Source organism: Siphateles boraxobius, unplaced genomic scaffold (genome assembly GCF_051911475.1).
Source record: "Siphateles boraxobius isolate OS27281-9 unplaced genomic scaffold, OSU_SipBor_1 19, whole genome shotgun sequence".
Taxonomy (NCBI): Eukaryota; Metazoa; Chordata; class Actinopteri; order Cypriniformes; family Leuciscidae; genus Siphateles; species Siphateles boraxobius.
The window spans coordinates 423,013-444,282 of record NW_027508799.1 but is presented as its reverse complement, the minus strand read 5'-3'; the positions used below and the strand labels follow the sequence as shown (position 1 = coordinate 444,282).

Below are 21,270 nucleotides of genomic sequence, written 5' to 3'. Positions count from 1 at the left end.
CTAAGCAAAGCTAGACAGACTTTTTCTCGAATATTATAAACAGCAATATAAACAACACGCGCACTCTTTTTGCTACTGTAGAGAGACTGACAACCCCCCCAAGCCAGATTCCCAGTGAAATGCTCTCAGTGAGAAAGTGCAGTGAGTTTACTTCTTTCTTCTCTGAGAAAATCAATAATATCAGAAAGGTGATCAGCTCATCCTTGAGTTGCGCTGGGGTCAGGCAGATCAGACAACAGCACGAGAAAGTAGCCACTATGTCTGATTTCGAAGAAATTGATGGCAAAATTTTGGAAGAAACCGTACAGCAACTAAAAACATCAACCTGCGCCCTTGACGCACTTCCCACATCTTTTTTCAAAAATGTGTTACACAGCTTAGAAGCAGATCTCCTGGAAGTGGTAAATGCCTCACTTCTCTCTGGGAGTTTTCCGACCTCCCTGAAAACTGCTGTCGTCAAGCCCCTCCTGAAAAAGAGCAATCTGGATAAGACCATATTAAACAACTATAGACCGATATCAAATCTTCCTTTCATAGGCAAGATCATTGAAAAAGTTGTCTTCAATCAGCTGAACAAATTCTTAAGCTCGAATGGATACAATTTTTTGACCATTTTCAATCTGGTTTCCGACCGCACCACAGTACAGAGGCCGCGCTCATAAAGATAATAAATGATATTCGCTTAAATACTGATACAGGCAAATTATCAGTGCTGGTACTACTCGACCTCAGTGCTGCATTTGACACTGTCGATCACAAAATACTTCTTGACAGGCTGGAAAACTGGGTCGGGCTTTCTGGGATAGTCCTAAAATGGTTCAGGTCATACTTAGGAGGCAGAGGTTATTATGTGAGTATAGGAGACCATAAGTCTGAGTGGACATCCATGACATGTGGAGTCCCTCAAGGCTCAATTCTTGCGCCACTCCTATTCAACCTGTACATGCTCCCAATGAGCCAAATAATGAGAAAGAACCAAATGGCTTACCATAGCTATGCAGACGACACACAGCTCTACTTATCCCTATCGCCTAACGATTACAGCCCCATTGACTCCCTTTGCCAATGCATTGATGAAGTAAACAATTGGATGTGCCAAAACTTTCTTCAGTTAAACAAAGACAAAACTGAAGTCATTGCGTTTGGAAACAAAGATGAAGTTCTCAAGGTGAACGCATACCTTCAGTCTAGGGGTCAAACAACTAAAAATTTAGTCAGGAATCTGGGTGTGTCTCTAGAGTCAGACCTTAGTTTCAGTAGTCATGTCAAAGCAATAACTAAATCAGCATATTATCACCTGAAAAATATTGCAAGAATTAGATGCTTTGTTTCCAGTCAAGACTTAGAAAAACTTGTGCATGCTTTCATCACCAGTAGGGTGGATTATTGTAATGGACTTCTCACTGGCCTTCCCAAAAAGACCATAAGACAGTTGCAGCTCATACAGAACGCTGCTGCTAGGATTCTGAGCAGAACCAGAAAATATGAACACATCACACCAGTCCTCAGGTCTTTACACTGGCTGCCAGTTACATTTAGGATTGATTTTAAAGTATTATTACTGGTATATAAATCATTCAATGGCCTAGGACCTCAATACATTGCAGATATGCTCAGTGAATATAAACCCAACAGATCACTCAGATCATTAGGATCACATCGGCTAGAAATACCAAGGGTTCACTCTAAGCATGGCGAGTCTGCTTTTAGCTACTATGCCAGCCGCAGCTGGAACCAGCTTCCAGAAGAGATCAGATGTGCTCCTACAGTAGTCACATTCAAATCCAGACTCAAAACACATCTGTTTAACTGTGCATTTACTGAATGAGCACTGTGCCACTGTTCGTCCGACTGTTTGCACTGTATTTTATTTTATGTTTTAATTATTCTGATTTCATTTGATTATTTCTGTATTTTATCTTTTATTCCAAACTGTTTTAATTATTCTGATTTCTTTTGATTATTTTAATTTCTTCTATGTAAAGCACTTTGAATTACCATTGTGTAGGAAATGTGCTATATAAATAAACTTGCCTTGCCTTGCCTAATAATAGCGGTCGCCGATTGGTCAAAAGTAAGCCACAGGAGCAGAGCCAGGAGAGAAACGCGATTGGTCAAAAGTAAGCCACAGGAGAGAAAGGCGATTGGTCAAAAGTAAGCCACATGAGAGAAACACGATTGGTCAAAAGTAAGCCACAGGAGAGAACGCGATTGGTCAAAAGTAAGCCACAGCAGAGAAACACGATTGGCTCACGTGGGCTTACTTTGGGCTTACTTTGGCTCAATCGGTAGGAAGCAGTAGGCGCAAGCGAGAGGTAGTGGGATCGATGCCTGCATTCTCCAGTGCTGTCCATCCTTTTTACGCCCCCCTTCAAGGGGCACTACCTAGATGAGCTCTTGCGGCTCAGTGCTGCCGAAAAAGTTTTTTCGAACGAGGTACTGCACACATTCCTGGCAAAAGCAGGTCCCACCAAGATTTGAACTCGGATCGCTGAATTCAGAGCCCAGAGTGCTAACCATTACACCGTGGAACCTTGGCGTGTGTCAACTTTTCCCATGAGCAGAAGAGATTTAAGTCATTGAGTCCAAAAGCACGATAGCAAGGAGCAAATGAAGCCTTTGCTCTTCAAGCCCATGTTTTCCCAATTCCGACTCTGTTTGAGAGTGCCAATTTCACTGCCACGTCAGCAGTTGCGCATCACCTCTGTTTTTTCCCACCCTTCCGCAAAGAACCTGAAAAGGTTCTACCGTGATTGGAACTTGGATCGCTGGATTCAAAGCCCAAAGTGCTAACCATTACACCATGGAACTAACACTTCCTGACAGCTGGCTGTCTGAGAGGCAGATAGCGATGAGGCTAGGTGGAATCAGGTAGACTAAAAGAGGCGGACGTGGTTCCTCTGCCGAAACCCGGGATATAAATATCCTGGTTGCCCTAATCAGGCTGAAGAAATTAAAAGCAAAGCCTAATAATGGGCTCGTCCGGGATTTGAACCCGGGACCTCTCGCACCCTAAGCGAGAATCATACCCCTAGACCAACGAGCCGAAACCTACATCCTCCTTGCTGCTGCCGGGCCGGAAACATTTCAGCTTCCATGGCTTAAAGCGCAATTTTTTGATTAAATCTAAAATTAAAAGGTAGCCGGTGCAAAGTTTCCAGCACAGAGGAAATGCGGCCTCTTTTTTTGTGGTCATTGGAAATCACGCTGCAGGACCTGCACACGAATAATGAGAAGCTTACTTACAGGAGCCTGGTCTGCAACACTGGACCCAGTTGATGTTGCAGGAGCAGAGGCAGCACTTGGCTGGACAGAAGGCTGTGGAGGAGACTGCAGAGGAGGCTGAGCAGGGCGCAGAGGAGGAGACTGCAGAGGAGGCTGGGCAGGGCACAGGAGGAGACTGCAGAGGAGGCTGGGCAGGGCGCAGAGGAGGAGACTGCAGAGGAGGCTGGGCAGGGCGCAGAGTAGGAGACTGCAGAGGAGGCTGGGCAGGGCGCTGCAGTCCTGTGGGTGGCTGTAGTGAGGATGGTCCTGGTGCAGAGGGACAGGGGTTGAAGGCCTTGCTGGAAAGATGGGAGTTAATCTTTCCAGTGGACAGGAAGCTCTGCAGGCGACTGGTACACCTGGCCAGGGGTCCACAATGCTGGAGGAGCAGGATAAGGGGCAGGAGCAGGGGCAGTAGTACGAGCCGGGGCAGGAGCAGGGCCTCTCGAGCCTGCAGTGGCTGGAGAAAAAAGAAAAAAACTTACCCACTTACAGGGTTTGGCTGGAGACAAAATCTTTTGTGCCAGCTGTGAAGCAAATAAATGCTTCCCCCGCGCCAACAGGGCCTTCACATTGGTCGCCAGCAGTGGCCTGTTCTTAGTGGCAGTAGGTGGAGGAGGAACAGACACAGTGGCAGTGGGCACAGCAGCAGTGAGGACAGATGCAGTGGGCACAGTGGTGGTGGGCACGTGGGCTGGAGCCTGCCTCTTCAGCACGTATGCTTTGAAAAGGGCCATATTGGTGTTAGGCCTGGCCTTTGCCTTCTTCAGGTAGGTGATGAGAGCCTGGGGCTCCTTGCTTGGGTCCTCATACACCTCCTTCATTGACCTACCCTTACAATCCCCAAACTCCACCATCAGACATCCAGAGTCTCCTGTCCTCTGGGCCTCCTGCAGCATGGCCTGTTTTATATGATACACCTCCACAGCCTCGCCTACCTCCCTGATCTGCGAGGTGTATCTGAGGAACAGGTGTTTGTTGTCCGACAGCGGGTTGTCCCTCTCCTCCTCCCCCAAAATGCTGCTGACCAGATAGCAGGCATACCCCAGTGAGTTCTCCAGCAGCCACAGGAAAATCTGACCCTGGTGTTTCCCAAACTGGATCTTGCAGTGAGCCAGAACCAATAACTGGTCTCCAGGATTCCCTCCATTCTGCCTCACAAAGGCAGTGGCCTCAGCCAGGACCTCCTCCTTACACCTGGCCCTCCCTGCCAACACGATCTTCCTCCTATTGGCCTCCTCAGTTGGCCCCATAAGGAGTCGACCCTCAGAGGTTCTTCGTAAAACCGGGTATGCATACATAATCTGAAAGGACACAGGCATAAACAGAATGTTACATAGCTGTCATATTCCAACTGAAAGTATTTTACTACAGCATTTCTTTTTATGTAATTAATTATTATAATATTATAATAATTAATGAATATTATTATTATTATTATGAGCATAAGCATTATTGTTTTTTATACAACTGTGAATCACTTTGAATTGCCTTGTGTACAAATTGTAAATAGTGTGATGAACTTATTAATAAGAAAATAAATAACACTTCTTGGTACAATCTTGCTGGTATCATGCCATGCTTAAATCGTTTTGTTTTGTTTAGCTTTTGTGGCAGAGATTACTAAGAAACACCAAATATAACATAAAGGCGTTTATGACAATTCATAATAATATGATCATCAAACAGATCTAAAACTTAAAATGGTATATCAAATCGTTTTGGTATATCTTTTATAACATAGTTGAGAATCATTTGTTGAAACAAAAAACACTTGTTTTTGCCTATTCATGTCTTTTTAAATATGTATAACATAGTATTTAAAAAGATAACATAAATATTTATACTGGTGTATAACATAGTATAGTATAACATATATGAATTAAACTTTTTTTTTAAAAGGTTTTAGTAAAAATCTTCTTGTGCTCAAAATAATGTAATGAATGACACAAAAAATACTAAATTAACAACAACAAAAAAATGGTTTAAGGAGGATATAGCTTAATTAGCGGTCGGCTAATTATCTTGACAGTAGTGACATGTTTTTAACTGTATATCATGGTAAAGTTGCAGGTTCACATGTACAGAAGAAAACGTGTGCTATTACACGCTAGCTGGCTTTATTGCCATGTTTAATTGTCTAAAAACAAACACTGTTTATGAATAAATAATGATCGATTATAGAGTCGTGAAGAATAGACTTACCTGTTGCAAAGATTGCAAAGATGACGATAATAACAGCGGTCGCCGATTGGTCAAAAGTAAGCCACAGGAGCAGAGCCAGGAGAGAAACGCGATTGGTCAAAAGTAAGCCACAGGAGAGAAAGGCGATTGGTCAAAAGTAAGCCACAGGAGAGAAACACGATTGGTCAAAAGTAAGCCACAGGAGAGAACGCGATTGGTCAAAAGTAAGCCACAGCAGAGAAACACAACTGGCTCACGTGGGCTTACTTTGGGCTTACTTTGGCTCAATCGGTAGGAAGCAGTAGGCGCAAGCGAGAGGTAGTGGGATCGATGCCTGCATTCTCCAGTGCTGTCCATCCTTTTTACGCCCCACTTCAAGGGGCACTACCTAGATGAGCTCTTGCGGCTCAGTGCTGCCGAAAAAGTTTTTTCGAACGAGGTACTGCACACATTCCTGGCAAAAGCAGGTCCCACCGAAATTTGAACTCGGATCGCTGGATTCAGAGCCCAGAGTGCTAACCATTACACCATGGAACCTTGGCGTGTGTCAACTTTTCCCATGAGCAGCAGAGATTTAAGTCATTGAGTCCAGAAGCACGATAGCAAGGATTTAAGTCATTGAGTCCAGAAGCACGATAGCAAGGAGCAAATGAAGCCTTTGCTTTTTAAGCCCATGTTTCCCCAATTCCGACTCGGTTTGAGAGTGCCAATTTCACCGCCACGTCAGCAGTTGCGCATCACCTCTGTTTTTTCCCTCCCTTCCGCAAAGAACCTAAAAAGGTTTCACCGAGATTTGAACTCGGATTGCTGGATTCAAAGCGCAATTTTTTGATTAAATCTACAATTAAAAGGTAGCCAGTGCAAAGTTGCCAGCACAGAGGAAATGCCGCCTGTTTTTTTGTGGTCATTGGAAATCACGCTGCAGCACCTGCACACGTGCTAGGGATCGTCTTTGTCTTTGAGAGCGCCCCCCCACACAAGCCAAAAAGACGCGAAAAACGAGAATTTGCCCAAAAATTTCCCCTGCAACATTATTAGGGCTATATTCCTGTGCGTTATGAAGGAGTTTTAGTCACATTTGAAACAAGTCACCCTCCGCGGGCTGGATTCGAACCCCTGTTCTGCGTGTGATCAACTGCGCCTGCGTCTTCATTTATCTATGACATCATTATATTGATTTATATTTTTTTGTGTGTATTATTATTATTTTTAAATATTGCACATTACATGTTGTTGATTATTTAATAAAATGAATAAAAATGGAGGGATATGATTTGATTGACATGATTTATCAGATTTGTTTTAAGACACTTCAAATGTTTTATTAAATGTTTTTTTTTGTGTATATTATTTAAAAAAAATGCATATTACATGTTGTTTATGATTGAATAAAATGAATAAAAATGTTTCTTCAAATATGTGTGTTTTTTGTGAGGGATATGATTTGATTGATATGATTTATTAGATTACTTTAAGACACTTTAAATGTTTTATTAAAATGAATACACACAAATATTTCAATGACACTTAAAATGTTTTATTAAAATGAATACACAAATATTTAATTGACACTTTAAATGTAAAAAAACAAATATTAAAATGAATACACACAAATAATGAAATGAGTACACAGACACAAACACACATATATACATCTCACATATATAAAACTCTTTGGTTTTGGGCTGCCCACATTTGCTGCACATGTTAAAGGTTACCCCTCGCACATACTTCCTCTTATGGACTCCGCTTTCCGTCTCCTGGGCCCGCCGGCGCCTGTTCCTCTGGGTGTAACGGGAAACAGGAGCAGCAGACACAGGAGCAGGTGGAGCTGGGCCTGCACCGGATGTTGAAGCACCAGAAGGTGGAATCACCATTGACACGGTCATGTCTGGGTTAAGGACTAGTGACAATGACCCAGGTGCTGAAATGGGCTGCACAACTCCTGATGCTGTGGGGGCAGGTGCAATGGGGCACACCATGGTGGTGGCAGCAGCAGGCCGTCGACCTGGTCGCAGAAGAGGAGCCTGTCCTTCTCGATTTGGCGGAAGGGTAAATGTATGTTTTGGGCGTGAGGTCGATGCCGCTTCATCCAATTTTTCCCTCGGTGGAGGAAGCTGCGTATCAGCCACAGCAATTGGGTCAGGTGGAGTCAGTCCCTGAGCGAGGACACACATTTCCTGTTTTTTCTATTGCCGTTGAAACCTGAAAATAAATTACATGTATTATATGTTTAAAAAAGTATTCAGTTAATTTGAAGAAAATAATGTGCCTTGCTTACCACTGAATGAGTGTCTTCTGGTTTAGCTCAAACAGCTGGATCATTGTTTCATCCATCAGCCTGCGATTGTTAAGCACCAGCTCTCGGATGTGGTGGTAATCCGAGAGGATTTTAGACCACCTGGGGCGGCAAACTCCAGCCTTCTTGGTCGGCGACTTGTGTAAAGCACACAGCTTTGTACAAATGGCCTCAACCAAGCGGCTGGTGCTGGGCCACTGTGCTGGTCCCCCGGGATGTCCAATCAGACACCGTTTTACACTCTCCACACCCGGTGTGACTCCGGACCGCTTTGGTGCCTTAAAGCGTCCATGTGTCAGCTGAGGCTGATGTCGAGGCTGATAGTTGACCCGCTGTTTGTCTATGTCATGGAGAGCTGTCCACAGCTGAATGGCCTCTGTCACCTGCAGGTCAGTGAGGTAAGGAGCCACACGAAGACCAACCAGGTAACCAGCCATATCCTGGACCTTGTCCCACCCAGCAATGCCATCGGGCCCAATTACTGCTCCCTAGTAAATTCAGATTAATGTTAATATATGTGGAATAAAACGAGATTGAAATTAAATAAAGCCCTTAAAGTGTTTTACCTGAGCCTCGTCGGAGAAACTGCTTCCAGTGTCAGATGGCTGTGACAACACTGAAGGGGCAGGGGCAAGTTGGTGTCCTTCTCTAGTTGATGTGGATGGCTCAGCCAGTGACACGTCAGCCATTGATACATCAGCCGGTGATGCTGGGGACTGAGGCTGAGGCAAAGATGAGGGGCTGTTTGCGAGATCATGGCAGGGGTCATTCTCGTACAGCACTGGAACTGTGATGTCCTCCGTGATCTCTTCCTCAAACCCCTCATCTTGCAGGTCTTGGTCATCAATTTCCTCCACCAGCCTGTCTTCATCCTCTGGGTTCTGGAGCACTGGAGTCAGTGTTTTGCCAATTTGGCTGTAAAGGTACTCTATTCCTAGCAATTCACCTACGAGAATAAAAGGGGAAAAAAATGTCTTAATATTTTGTCTAGTACATTTAAGGCTAAATTGATACTTAGTAGAGTATTACAAAATAACAAATTAATGAATGTCTTGCCTGTATATGCTCCAGGAGGGCGATAGCGCTCATCCCAGGGCTTCCCAAAGACTGTCTGGCTAAGCTGGTCCACAACCTCTCTCATGGCACTGCCATATGACCGGATGGAGGACGCTCCTTTTATGGCATCTTCCATCCGGTCATCATTCCAACACATCAAGCCCTCAAGGAGATAGGCTTGAAAATGCGCATCACTGGCACTGGTTCCTAAAAGTAAAAAAAAAAAAAAAAAAAAAGGGTTTTATATGTCACATATGTACAATATATTTACTACACATGAGGTGCTATGAAGTAGCTGGTTACATGTAATAGAGTTATGTAATTACATAAAAAAATGATTGTCATTATAACCAGAGTTATTAGTGATTTGTGAGGCAAGACAGCTTTGTCAATGCTTTTATGACATCAGAAAAGAACTGTAAAAGTGTGACATTTATTAATGTGACATTAATTTAACGTAATGGAAGCAGTTACAGTGCTTATATTTTTTTACAGAAAAATTACTAATCCATATGTATGTAATACCTGGAATAAAACGGTTCAGGTGGAGGTGGAATGACTCCAAGGAGGTAGAGCCTCGAGCACACCTGTAGCAGCACAGCTCCACACCGCCTTTCTTCAGTGTCCCCTTCTTTATGTAGAGCGGAAAGTGCTCTGGGTCTTGGATACACTGTACATGCTTCCGCTGTTCTTTCCATATCTGCTGGATCCGTTCATGGTTCAGAAGTGGAACTCCCAGAGTATCCTTCCCGTCCGCACTGTCAAACTGATCAATCAGTGACCCAATCAATATGGTGGTCTCCTCCTCCCCCCTGGTCCTCCTCCGGCAGTGCAGTGCCAACTCCCTCCGGTTAATGTGAGCACTGACCGCCTTTTCTGAGATGTAGCCAGTCTTCTTTGCTGCCAGCTCACCCTCCTTTGCACGGCGAAGAGCAGCCACATCCTCTGAATCCCACTGGAATATGGACATGGATAGACGTGCCATGAAGATCCCATAGAGCGGATGAGCCTCTGTCGTGACACCTGCAGCAAATCGCCGCATGAAATGCCAGATGTCCAGGCGCACTTCAAGCTCATCCCACTCCGAAAACATGGCCTTCACCTGAGACTGGCCGTGCTGACTGCAGCAATCTCTGTCCACGTACATCACCTTTGGGGATGCCTCTCCTGCCTCTCGGTAGCGTTTCATTAGGCCAGCTGCCATGGGGTCCAGTGCATGTCCCTCGGCGGCTGTTAGGACAGAGACAAGGACTTGGCCGTGTTCGTTACAAACATTTGTGCACCAGGCAGCTGTTCCTGAAGCAGCACCGGCAAGTTTTTTTGTGACCTATTGAAGAAAAAAAAGATTTAAAAAAACAAAACAAAATAAAAACTCATAACTGTTCATTATGTACACACACACATATCCATATCTGGACAATTTCTGGATATAAACAGGGCTGTGATACCTTTTTTGTGGAGTCCATCTTGAGAACACAGCCAAATACAGATGTTATTTTGGCCTTGACCTCGTCCAGGTGCCCCAGAACCTCCCTGGCGTACACAGCTAACAGCCACTTAGGTTTAGGAAGGGCAGGTAAAAGGGGCGGCTCAGCAAACACAGGAGGCTGCACAAGGGAGGACCTTGTGAATGGTTCACAGGCAGTCAGGTACTGCAGGACACGCTGTGTCCATGCCTCACTGTGTTGTTCCATCAGCTTCTTGTAGAGCTGAGTCACACTGTTGCCCAGTGTCCTCTCCCTCATCATCCTCACCACCCGGTTGTCACATGAGTATCTAAAGAAACAACAGTATAATCATGCAAATGCTTTGGTTGGAAAAAAATAACACAAATAAAAGCGCCTAATAATGAATGATTGTCATTATGAATTACCTGTATGTCAGCAAAGCTGGAAACTGACTGCGGTGGCCCATATCCAGCTGTCCTAAGATGTCCTCGTTCCAAGCTGGATACTTCTTTTTGCAGCGTTTGCACTCCAGATACTCAGTGGCAAGGTCATACCACCCATCAATGTCCAAGACCTTGTGCACGGTACGGTAAAGTCCTGCCGCTGTAAGTCTGTGCTTACCACAGTCTGGGCGAACGCAGACAAGAGGAAACAACCACATCTTTAGCGGCATCCATAAGAAAATGGGCCGACAGAAGAAGAGGTCAGGTGAGGCGGGTGGCTGGGTGTTTATTAAAGGGGGCTGAGGAGGATACCACCAAAGCTTCAGCTGGGACACTATTTCTGGCTTTCCGGTTCGCATGTTGGCCTTAAACAGTGTGTTCCGGATCCACTCATGCTGGAAAGGTGGAAGATGATCTCTCCAGTGACTAGGAAGCTCAGCTGGTGGCTGATGATGAGGAAGAGCTGGTGTCTGTGCTGTTTCCGCTGATGGAGACGGACCGGCACAGGCCTCTGAGTGAACAGTAACATAAACAATATAAGGATGACTGTTATTTGATAGTAATATGCCATAAATGCAGTCCACAAACAGCCGGCGAAGTATTAATAATAATTATGATTATATTTAGGAATAACAGTGAAGAAAATGGTATTAGTGTCAAGAAGCAAAGAACACAGTGTACACTTTATTGATGTAAGGAATATGGGATCAATATAGCTCTTTGATAATGAGGATTAGATGGAATGAAAGAAGGAAAATGAGTCGTGATGAATTCAGTAAAAAAAAGTATGATGCCCACAGACATGAAGCATGCACACAGACACAATAAGGAAAAACTGTTCCTCTAATTATTAGAACAATGAATCTCCACCATCCTGTCTGCTCAGGTTGAGCGAGTGAGAAGAGCAAGCGGTGTGAAAAAGTTATCCAGTGATTGTTCAGCAACAGGTAAGTTCGGAAACGCAAATAAATACACTGACACCTTTGGACATCCTTAAGGTTTGGAAGAAGTGCACTCAAAGAATGCCTCCCGCTTGAGGCATGATGTCACATAATTCTGTATTGTATACAAAAAATATTTAAAAATGTTTATTTATTTTCAAAAATAATGATTCTCAGTGGGTTTCCACAAAACATTCTTATAATATTTGCATTTGTGTCATATGCCACACCTGTATTTAGCTGTGCTTCACATTGTGATGCAGCAAATACCAGCTCCTCATCATCATCTTCAGCAGTGGGAATGGAAGTGCCTGGAGCAGAAATGTTAAAACTATTACTGTGATCAATACATGGAGACAAACATATGTAAGATGTTGCTTACTTACCAGTAGCGAAAAGCTGCTTTCGGACCAAATGTTTGGCTGGGGGTTCTGCTGCCGGAGGAGGTAAAGTGGACTGCAGTAATGGATCTGGAAACAACAAGTGGACAAGTTTGCCATGACGATAAATGAATACATGTAGAACTGCTGTAGGGAAAATTCTATATTTACACTCCTACTCACAGGGTTTAACTGGTGACATTAGTTTTTTTGCCAGCTGTGAAGGTGACAAATGTTTGCCACGCGCCAACAGTGCTTTCACAGTGGCGGTCAGCTGTAAACCAGTTTGGATGGCTGTAGGTGGACGTGCAGAGGGCACTAGAGGTTGCAGGTGGACGTGCAGAGGTACTGGAGGCTGCAGGTGGACGTGCAGGCTGATGTACACTGGTGCCCATATCAGAAGCCCGTCTTTTCAGGACATACGCCTTGAAAATGGCCATGTTAGTGTTGGGCCTGGCATCTGCCTTAACCAAGTACCTGATGAGGGATTCGACCTCATTGCTCTGGTCTTCATAAACATCCTTCATGGACCGGCCCTGAAAGTCACCAAACTCCACCATCAAGCAGCCCTGGTCTCCAGTTGCCCGGGCTTCTGCTTGCATTTCCTGTTTCCTCTTATACTTCTCTACTTCTTCTGCCATCTCTCTAATATGAGAAGTGTACTGTAAACAGTTGTTTATTTTCTGACAGGGGGGTTGTCTGCGCTTTCTCACTGGAAATGCTGAGCACCAAATACACTGCGTACCCCAGAGAGTTTTCCAGGAGCCATCTAAATCTCTGATCCTGGTACTTCCCAAACTGAAGTTTGCAGTGAGCCAGTACTAAAAACTGGTCACTGGGATCTCCACCGTTTGTGCAGACAAAAGTACTTGCCTCTGCCAGCACCTCCTCCTTCGATTTGGCCCTTCCAGACACCACATTTTGAAGTTGCTTCGCCTCCGCCGATGGCGCCATGAGGAGACGGTTTGATGTTGCTGACTGGCGACGAAAAACGGGGTATGCGTACATTTTCTGAAATGAAAATCAGAAAGAGACTATTACCTCTGTCAATCTAAAAGATACCTGTATGTTAAGTGTGTTACAATAATTTAGCAAACTACACAGCAGGACTTAAATCATGTTTATCAGGCATTTTGGGTGACAATATGGAAAGAAATTATATGAAATATTAGATATTATTATGAAAATCTTGGCAATTACTACTAACTCCCATTATTACACTTCTTTTTTCATTACATGTTGCCCCAAGAATACATTAATATGCAAATTAGATACATAGATACATTGTATAAAATGGAAAAACCCGCTTATGGCCATTTTACACACATATTGCATAAAGCAAAATGGAAGTCTATATCAAATTATTCTGTTATCTTTTATAACATAGTTGGGAATCATCTTCATACAAAGTTTGGTATATAAAATCCTGAAACCTAAACAATTTCAGGATATAAAACACTGATATAATTAAGCTATATCCTCCTGAGACCAAAAAAAGTTTAGTTAATTTAGTATTATGTGTGTCATTACATTGTTTAGAGCATAAGAAAGTTTTTTGCAAAAACGTTTTTTTTTTAAATAATGTTCATATAGGTTATACTATGTCTTCTGTAGAGGACACTAGGACTCATTTTTTATTATTATTTTATTTAAAGACATGAATAGGCAAAAACAATGTTTTTTTTAGATCACATCTTTTTAAATAAAATAATAATAAAAAATGAGTCCTAGTAGTGTCCTATACAGAAGACATAGTATAACCTATATGAACATTATAAAAAAAAAAAAAACGTTTTTGCAAAAAACTTTCTTATGCTCTAAACAATGTAATGACACACAAAATACTAATTTATTAACTAAGCTTTTTTTGGCCTCAGGAGGATATAGCTTAATTAGCGGCCGGCTAATTAACTTAACAGTAGCTACATGTTTTCTTTTCTGTATTTTATCATGGGAAAAGTTACAGGTTCACAGGTACTGAAGTAAACCTGTAATATACACGCTAGCTAGCTATGTTGGCATGTCTAATTTTCCAAAAATACACAATGTATATGAATAAATATTAAACGATTATACAGTAATGAAGAATAGCCTTACCTGTTGCAAAGATGACAATAATAGGAGCCGCTGATTGGTCAAAAGTACGTCACAGAAGAGAAACACGATTGGTCAAAAGTAAGCCATGGGAGAGAAACGCGATTGGTCAAAAGTAAGCCACAGGAGAGAAACGCGATTGGTCAAAAGTAAGCCACAGGAGAGAAACGCGATTGATCAAAAGTAAGCCACAGCAGAGAAACGCGATTGGCTCACGTGGGCTTACTTCAGGCTTACTTTAGCTCAATCGGTAGGAAGCAGCAAGCGCAATTGAGAGGTAGCGGGATCGATGACTGCATTCTCCAGTGCTGTCCATCCTTTTTACGCCCCCCTTCAAGGGGCACTACCTAGATGAGCTCTTGCGGCTCAGTGCTGCCGAAAATGTTTTCTCGAACGAGGTACTGCACACATTCCTGGCAAATGCAGATCCCACCGAGATTTGAACTCGGATCACTGGATTCAAAGCCCAGAGTGCTAACCATTACACCATGGAACCAACACATTCTGGCTGTCTGAGATGCAGATAGCGATGAGGCTAGGTGGAATCAGGTAGACTAAAAGAGGCAGAGGTTGTTCCTCTGCCGAAACCCGGGATTGAACCAGGGACCTTTAGATCTTCAGTCTAACGCTCTCCCAACTGAGCTAAAGCTGGGGAACAATAGTCTGTATAAGATGGGGAAGAATTGAGGGGGAGGGGCGCGAGGGGAGGAGAAAAATCACAGAGATTTTTGAACATGAACATGAGAACATGAGTTTTCTTGCTGGGTCTAATGTCTTTTTTATTCATTTCAAGATTTATTTAGTGCAATATAAGGGATGCAGTTCAGCTTGCAGGCAATTAACAATGTATTCAATTATTAACACATTGCATTTAAATTTTTTCTTCTTTTGATCAAAAGGAGGTACTGAACCACATTTTTAGGGACTTCCCAATGATCTAACTTTATAAACACTCTGCATTGATGACCCAGTATTATCAAATGGTAGAATGGAAGAACATTTAGTGTACTGATATATTGCAGGAGTATCTAATAATGATTAATAGTAAACTACCACCTATTACTGTAACCTTGATTTAAAAAATAAATAAACAGTATGGGCATTCTGCATGTATCTCTTCTTTTATGTAATTTGACTTCGAACACTCCACCTAAGCCTGCTATATCACATCACTGTCACTATCAGCCATTAACAAAACAATAAACATAAAACAGATCAATAAAATATTTAAAAAATGTGCCTTGCCTTGCCTTGCCTATTCTTTTCACGTCGAAATATAAAACATATAATGTACAATTTATAATATACATACAAATATACAACATTCAACAAAATATGTACAAACAAATCACGTTTGGTATAGTATTTAAAATAAATCACTATTTACAAGTAAAAAGAAAACAAACAAACAGAACTGAACTATATACAACCCATTAACCTAGAACAAATACAACAGTTTGTGTATATGTTGTGGGCAGCACAATGAATCACAATCAAATTGAATAAAAAAAATTTATAAAAAATAAAAAAATCAAATAAAAAATAGTGCAATTATTTCGGTATTAGTTTTGCAAAACAACTAAATATTTTACTATAATAAAAACAAAATCTTCACAACATAAAATACAATGATGTACTATTTTCTCATCATTCTAAGCCACTGCTCTTTGGTTAGGGTCTCCCTGTTTGGGCAGTAAATTCTGCCTTTGAACTGGCTATGGCCAGTGTCTGTGGTGCGTGGCTCTCCACATTTAGTGCATCTGTTGGATGTGACTGTTCTAGTGTATTTACGCTTTTCTTTTTGTGGAGTGTCTTGCATTTGACAAGGGCCAGTTGTGCTCTCAGAATGTGGTGTGCAAACTCTACTGGGTGCAGTGGTCTGGGGTGGCGGCAGAAGCAGAATGCTACTTGCTGTGGTGGTTGGTGGCACTATTAGTGGCATGTAAAAAACTACTGGCCGAGCTGTATGTTGTTTTGGCTGTATGGTTCTCAGCTCAGCTCTATCTTTGACAACTAGCTTGGTTTTTGCCAACCCAGCCGTGTCAGGTGGCATGTTGTAAGTGTGTTCATGCATGTGTGGTGTGACTTGAGTGGGCCTAGTGTTTACTGGGAGTAGTGGTTCACTGGCAACAGGGCGTTCATCAGGCAGTACCAACCCTTGCATCAGAATTGCAACTTCTTGTGCCTTGAATCTTTTGTTATGCCACTGTATCAACGTGGTCTGATTTACAGTAACAAGTTGCAGAGTTGTATCTTTCATAATAATGCCGTTGATTAAAATGAGCTGTCGAATCTTTTTATAATCATTTAGAATTAGTGACCATCTTGAAAGGGTTTGGTGTCCAATTTTCTTGGGGCTATTATGAATGTTGCACAATCTGATAAATATTGTTTCTACAAGACGGCTGCAGTTTGGCCGCTGAACCAGTAGAACCAAGTATACACCTTTTTGTGCTTTCAACTCCTGCAAATACAGCCTTCTTTTTCGGAGACCTAAACCGACCAGTGAGCAGTCTCTCCTGATGTCGAGCAGCGTAAGAAATCCGGTGCTCATCGTGTTGCTCTAAGTTCTGCCAAAGACCCACAATGGTACTGGCCTGCTGATTGGTAAGAGTGAGGCCTTTTTCATTTCTTAGCTCCACCAAGTATTCCGCAAGCTCATCAACACGATCCATTCCTGCCAAACTCTGTTCATCCACGGCCTAGGAGGAAGTATTACATTAGATTTGAAGTATTTCAAGAAGGTCAAACATCAATAAATATAAAGCATACTGGTATTTCTCTTAGAACTTGCTCTGAAGATGTAGATTGTCCAGGTAACCCAGACGGGACCCCGAGCAGGTGAGTGGACTGGACAGGAGGAGCAGACGCATGTTGGACCCCCAGCAGGTGAGCGAACTGGACAGGAGGAGCAGACGCATGTTGGACCCCCAGCAGGTGAGTGGACTGGACAGGAGGAGAGGGTGCAGACGGGACCCCCAGCAGGTGAGTGGACTGGACAGGAGGAGCGGGTGCAGATGGGACCCCCAGCAGGTGAGTGGACTGGACAGGAGGAGCAGACGCATGTTGGACCCCCAGCAGGTGAGTGGACTGGACAGGAGGAGCGGGTGCAGATGGGACCCCCAGCAGGTGAGTGGACTGGACAGGAGGAGCAGACGCATGTTGGACCCCCAGCAGGTGAGTGGACTGGACAGGAGGAGCACACGCATGTTGGACCCCCAGCAGGTGAGTGGACTGGGAAGGAGGAGCAGACGCATGTTGGACCCCCAGCAGGTGAGTGGACTGGACAGGAGGAGCAGACGCATGTTGGACCCCCAGCAGGTGAGTGGACTGGACAGGAGGAGCAGACGCATGTTGGACCCCCAGCAGGTGAGTGGACTGGGCAGGAGGAGCAGACGCATGTTGGACCCCCAGCAGGTGAGTGGACTGGACAGGAGGAGCAGACGCATTTTGGACCCCCAGTAGGTGAGTGGACTGGACAGGAGGAGCGGGTGCAGATGGGACCCCCAGCAGGTGAGTGGACTGGACAGGAGGAGCGGACTGACCAGAAAGCTCAGGAGCACAAGAAGCAGGTAGCACTGAGATCATATCAGATGTGTCCAAAAGTTAATCCGCAAGAGTGACCTCAATATGTACAAGTTCTTCAAAGCCCTCATCAGTCTCTACTGGCTCTTCCAACTGCTCCAGCAATGTATTTGCCTCCTCGGAGTCTGGCGCCATACACTGTAGAGGTTCATTGTTCTGCCTCAACAGATACTGCACTCCAATCAGTTCACCTGAAAATGCAAAACCAATATTTAAAAAAAAAAAAAACTACATAGAAACAGAGAAAGAACTATGAGCATAAACATACAATATTAAATATGAATACCTGTGTACTTCGCGGGTGGTGTAAAAGAACGAATCAGCTTCCTGCCAAAAACCTTCTCATAATCTTTATTAACGCTGTGAACCAGCTCGCCCGAGTATATGCGCAGGCCCGAGGTCTCTGCCTCCAGAGCAGCTGCTGCCCTGTTGTGGTTCCAGCGATGTAGCCCATCTAGTAGGTAGATCTGGAAGTTGAGCAAGCTTGCACTGTTTCCTAAAGTAAATACAAAAAAACGGCAAAAGGAATAAGGTCAAGTATTTCTGTTAAACATAAACATTATTGAGTTGCACGTACCTGGAATGAACCGGTTTAAATGACAGTGGAATGACTCCAAAGATGTAGGACCTCTGGCACAGCGCAGTGTCTGCAGTTGCACTCCTCCCTTGGTGATGGTGCCAGTCTGTGTGTACAGCGCCACACCATCAGTGGTGCATCCCACAGCCAGGCGTCGCATATAGTGCCAGATGTCGAGGCGAACAATCAAGTTAGGCCATCCAGCAAATCTGGCCTTCAGCTTGGTCTCACCCACATCCTTGCAGCAGCCACAGTCCACATAGAGAGCAACAGGAGGGTCTACACCGGCAGCTTTATACCTGCGAGAAATAATTATCAAAAATAATTAAAGAATTTCATCATCAAACTAACTTCTAAACTAAGGACAAGTTAAATTACATGTAAGTGAAAATGTATTACAGGTAACATACCTGTCTACCAAGCCAGCTGCCATAAGATCCAAACCTGGTCCCTCACCAGCAGTCAAGACACTGATGAGCACTTGACCCATCTCGTTACCAACGGATGTCAGCCACTGTGCAGTGCCTTTTGCCGGTCCTGAGAGCTTTTTGGTGATCTAAAACAAACATATATATTAAACCAATAGTAGCAACACCTTCAATGGTTCTATTGCATTAATATAGAGCTTATGCGTGTAATGTCATAAACAAAATTTTGTGGTTATCTCTGCAATGTTATTCTTGTTTTAATCTTTGAATTGTCCCCTCAATTTGACATTCCATCTTATGTTATTGTTTAAGTTGTTCATTCATTTGAGGTTCCATTTCTATTTAGATTTAAATATAAATAGAATTTGCATAACCTCAATACAATAATAATTAAAGATGTACCTTTCTGGTGGAATCCAGTTTTAAGATGGATCCATAAGTGGAGGTGATACTAGCCTTGATATCCTCCAGCCTGAACAGGATGTCTTGGCTGTACACCACTGAAAGCCACTTATAGCTGGGAATTGCCACAGGTTGGGGAGGCTCTTCAAATGTTGGTGGCATCAGACAACTTTTGCTGGTAAAAGAAGCACACTCGCTGGTATACCGCGCAACCCTTTTCAGCCACTCTTCACTGTGGTTCTCTTTGAATTGGCCAATCAGTCGGACAGGGCCATTCCCCAGACCACGTTCCCGATAGGAGGCGTATCACCCTGATGTCACAGGCATATCTGTAATAAGAAATAAATTAAATATACATGGATAAGCAACTGACAAAAATCACACAATAATGTAACATACCGGCGGGTAAGAATGACCCTAAACTCAGAACGATGGGCCATGTCCAGCTGCTCAAGTATTTCGCTATTCCAAGACAGGTAGCTGCGGCGGCACTTGGAGCAAATCAGAGTCTCTGTGACCAGGTTGTAAAAGCGGTCAATGTCAAGGACCTGACGCACCCGTCTGGGAAGACCTCCACTAGTCAGAGGGCTTTTACAGGCTTGGTCCGCGCACAGCAGCCTGACTTTCCACAGCCTATACGGCATCCACAGCAGTAAGGGATGGGCAAAAAATCTGGCTGATGTTGGTGCCTGGTGGTAAATAAGGGATGGCTGTGGAGGGAAATACCACAACTGGAGATGGTCCTGGAGCTCCAAATTCCCAAGAGCACCAACTCTGAACAATCCTGTGGAGACCCATTGGTGATCCTCCTGGGGCATGGTTTTAGGCCACAGGAGAGGAACTGCAGCAGAGTGCTCAGGCTGGAATGCGCTCTGTAGACAGAAAAGGACAGGTCAAATAAAGACAAAAAAATACTAACCAAACATAGTAACAAGTGCAATGTTTTACCACATCCACTCCTAAACTCTGCCCCTCCACTGGCCGATGCAGTTGTTTTGGAGGCGGTAATGGAGGAGCAAGAAAAAATGATTCTGCACTTGGAAGCTGTGGTGGAGAGATGGTTTGAGGAGGACCACCTGCTAGCACTGGAGCCTCACACACACGGGCAGCTGCATTTGTAGCAGTGGTTGAATGACTCTAAAAATACAAGGTATAAAAATATTGTATCATTGGAATTTTTTTTGTAGCAAAGAAATAATAATTATTCATTACTTGCATGAGCTTTCCGTCCAACATGTAAATTTGGCTTTGTACTCTCCACATGCTTTCCACCAAATCTGGACTTATTAAACTTTAAAGAGAGAAGTATTAATATGACAACTGTGAACCATTTTAAAACACATGCCATCATATGTACCGAGGAAAGGGTGAGCTTGGGCCTTTTCACCAAACTTGCGGGTGTAGTGTCAGCTGTGGGACGTTCTACTGGAGCAGTGGTTGGCAGCTGAAATATGACAAAAATATAAAATATTTCCGTTATGAATTCTCTCTCACATAAAGCTATAAAATCTACCTACCATTAAGGAGCTACATTGCCCACTAGGTGATTGGTCTGCACTGCTTGTGGGTCTAGATGAGGCTGTAGGCACTTGCTGCTGCATAACAAAAATGTATAAAACAGTGCATATATACAGTATGAAATACAGTATGAGAGACTTAGAAAGATGATGGACAAAATCACCAGTGATTTAAAGAAAGCACAATACTACTGTTCTATTCCATGTTAATAGTATAAACAATAATGTATAAGAACCCCTTTCATGCAAATGACGTGACAAATTTAGATGTGTGTTTTTTTATTCAGTTATTAGTGATGTAGTTAGTTTCAACGTTATGACCTTCTTTTACCTACTACGCAATTTCCTCTGCTGTGGAACAGACCTGTTGCCAAACCAACCCAGATAGAAACAACAGAAATTGTCCAAGAATACATTAATGTTAAGAAATACCACATCTTTATATTGTGTGCACACTGCATCAACTGTAGTTAAACTGAAAGAGCCCAAATTAGCCTACCTTATGAGGATGAAATCCACACAAACACATCTGTGGCTGGGAGAAAAGCGTTAGCTGTCCTTTCAGCTGCAGAGGGCACTTCTCTATCTGTAAACAAAACAAAAGATGCCACTTATATTTATTTGTACAAGTTCTTGTTTTATGCTCATACTG

General features: G+C 43.4%; 3 non-coding genes across 3 annotated transcripts; all 3 read right to left on the bottom strand.

Annotated features, from left to right (window-relative positions):
* Positions 1-2,974: 2,974 nt before the first annotated feature.
* trnap-agg (transfer RNA proline (anticodon AGG)) lies at positions 2,975-3,046 on the bottom strand. Its single transcript has one exon. It is a non-coding gene; the product is annotated as a tRNA-Pro (tRNA).
* A 2,867-nt stretch (positions 3,047-5,913) lies between these two features.
* On the bottom strand, positions 5,914-5,985 carry trnaq-cug (transfer RNA glutamine (anticodon CUG)). The gene has a single exon. It is a non-coding gene; the product is annotated as a tRNA-Gln (tRNA).
* An 8,548-nt stretch (positions 5,986-14,533) lies between these two features.
* Positions 14,534-14,605, bottom strand: trnaq-uug (transfer RNA glutamine (anticodon UUG)). The gene has a single exon. It is a non-coding gene; the product is annotated as a tRNA-Gln (tRNA).
* Between the last annotated feature and the right edge of the window lie 6,665 nt (positions 14,606-21,270).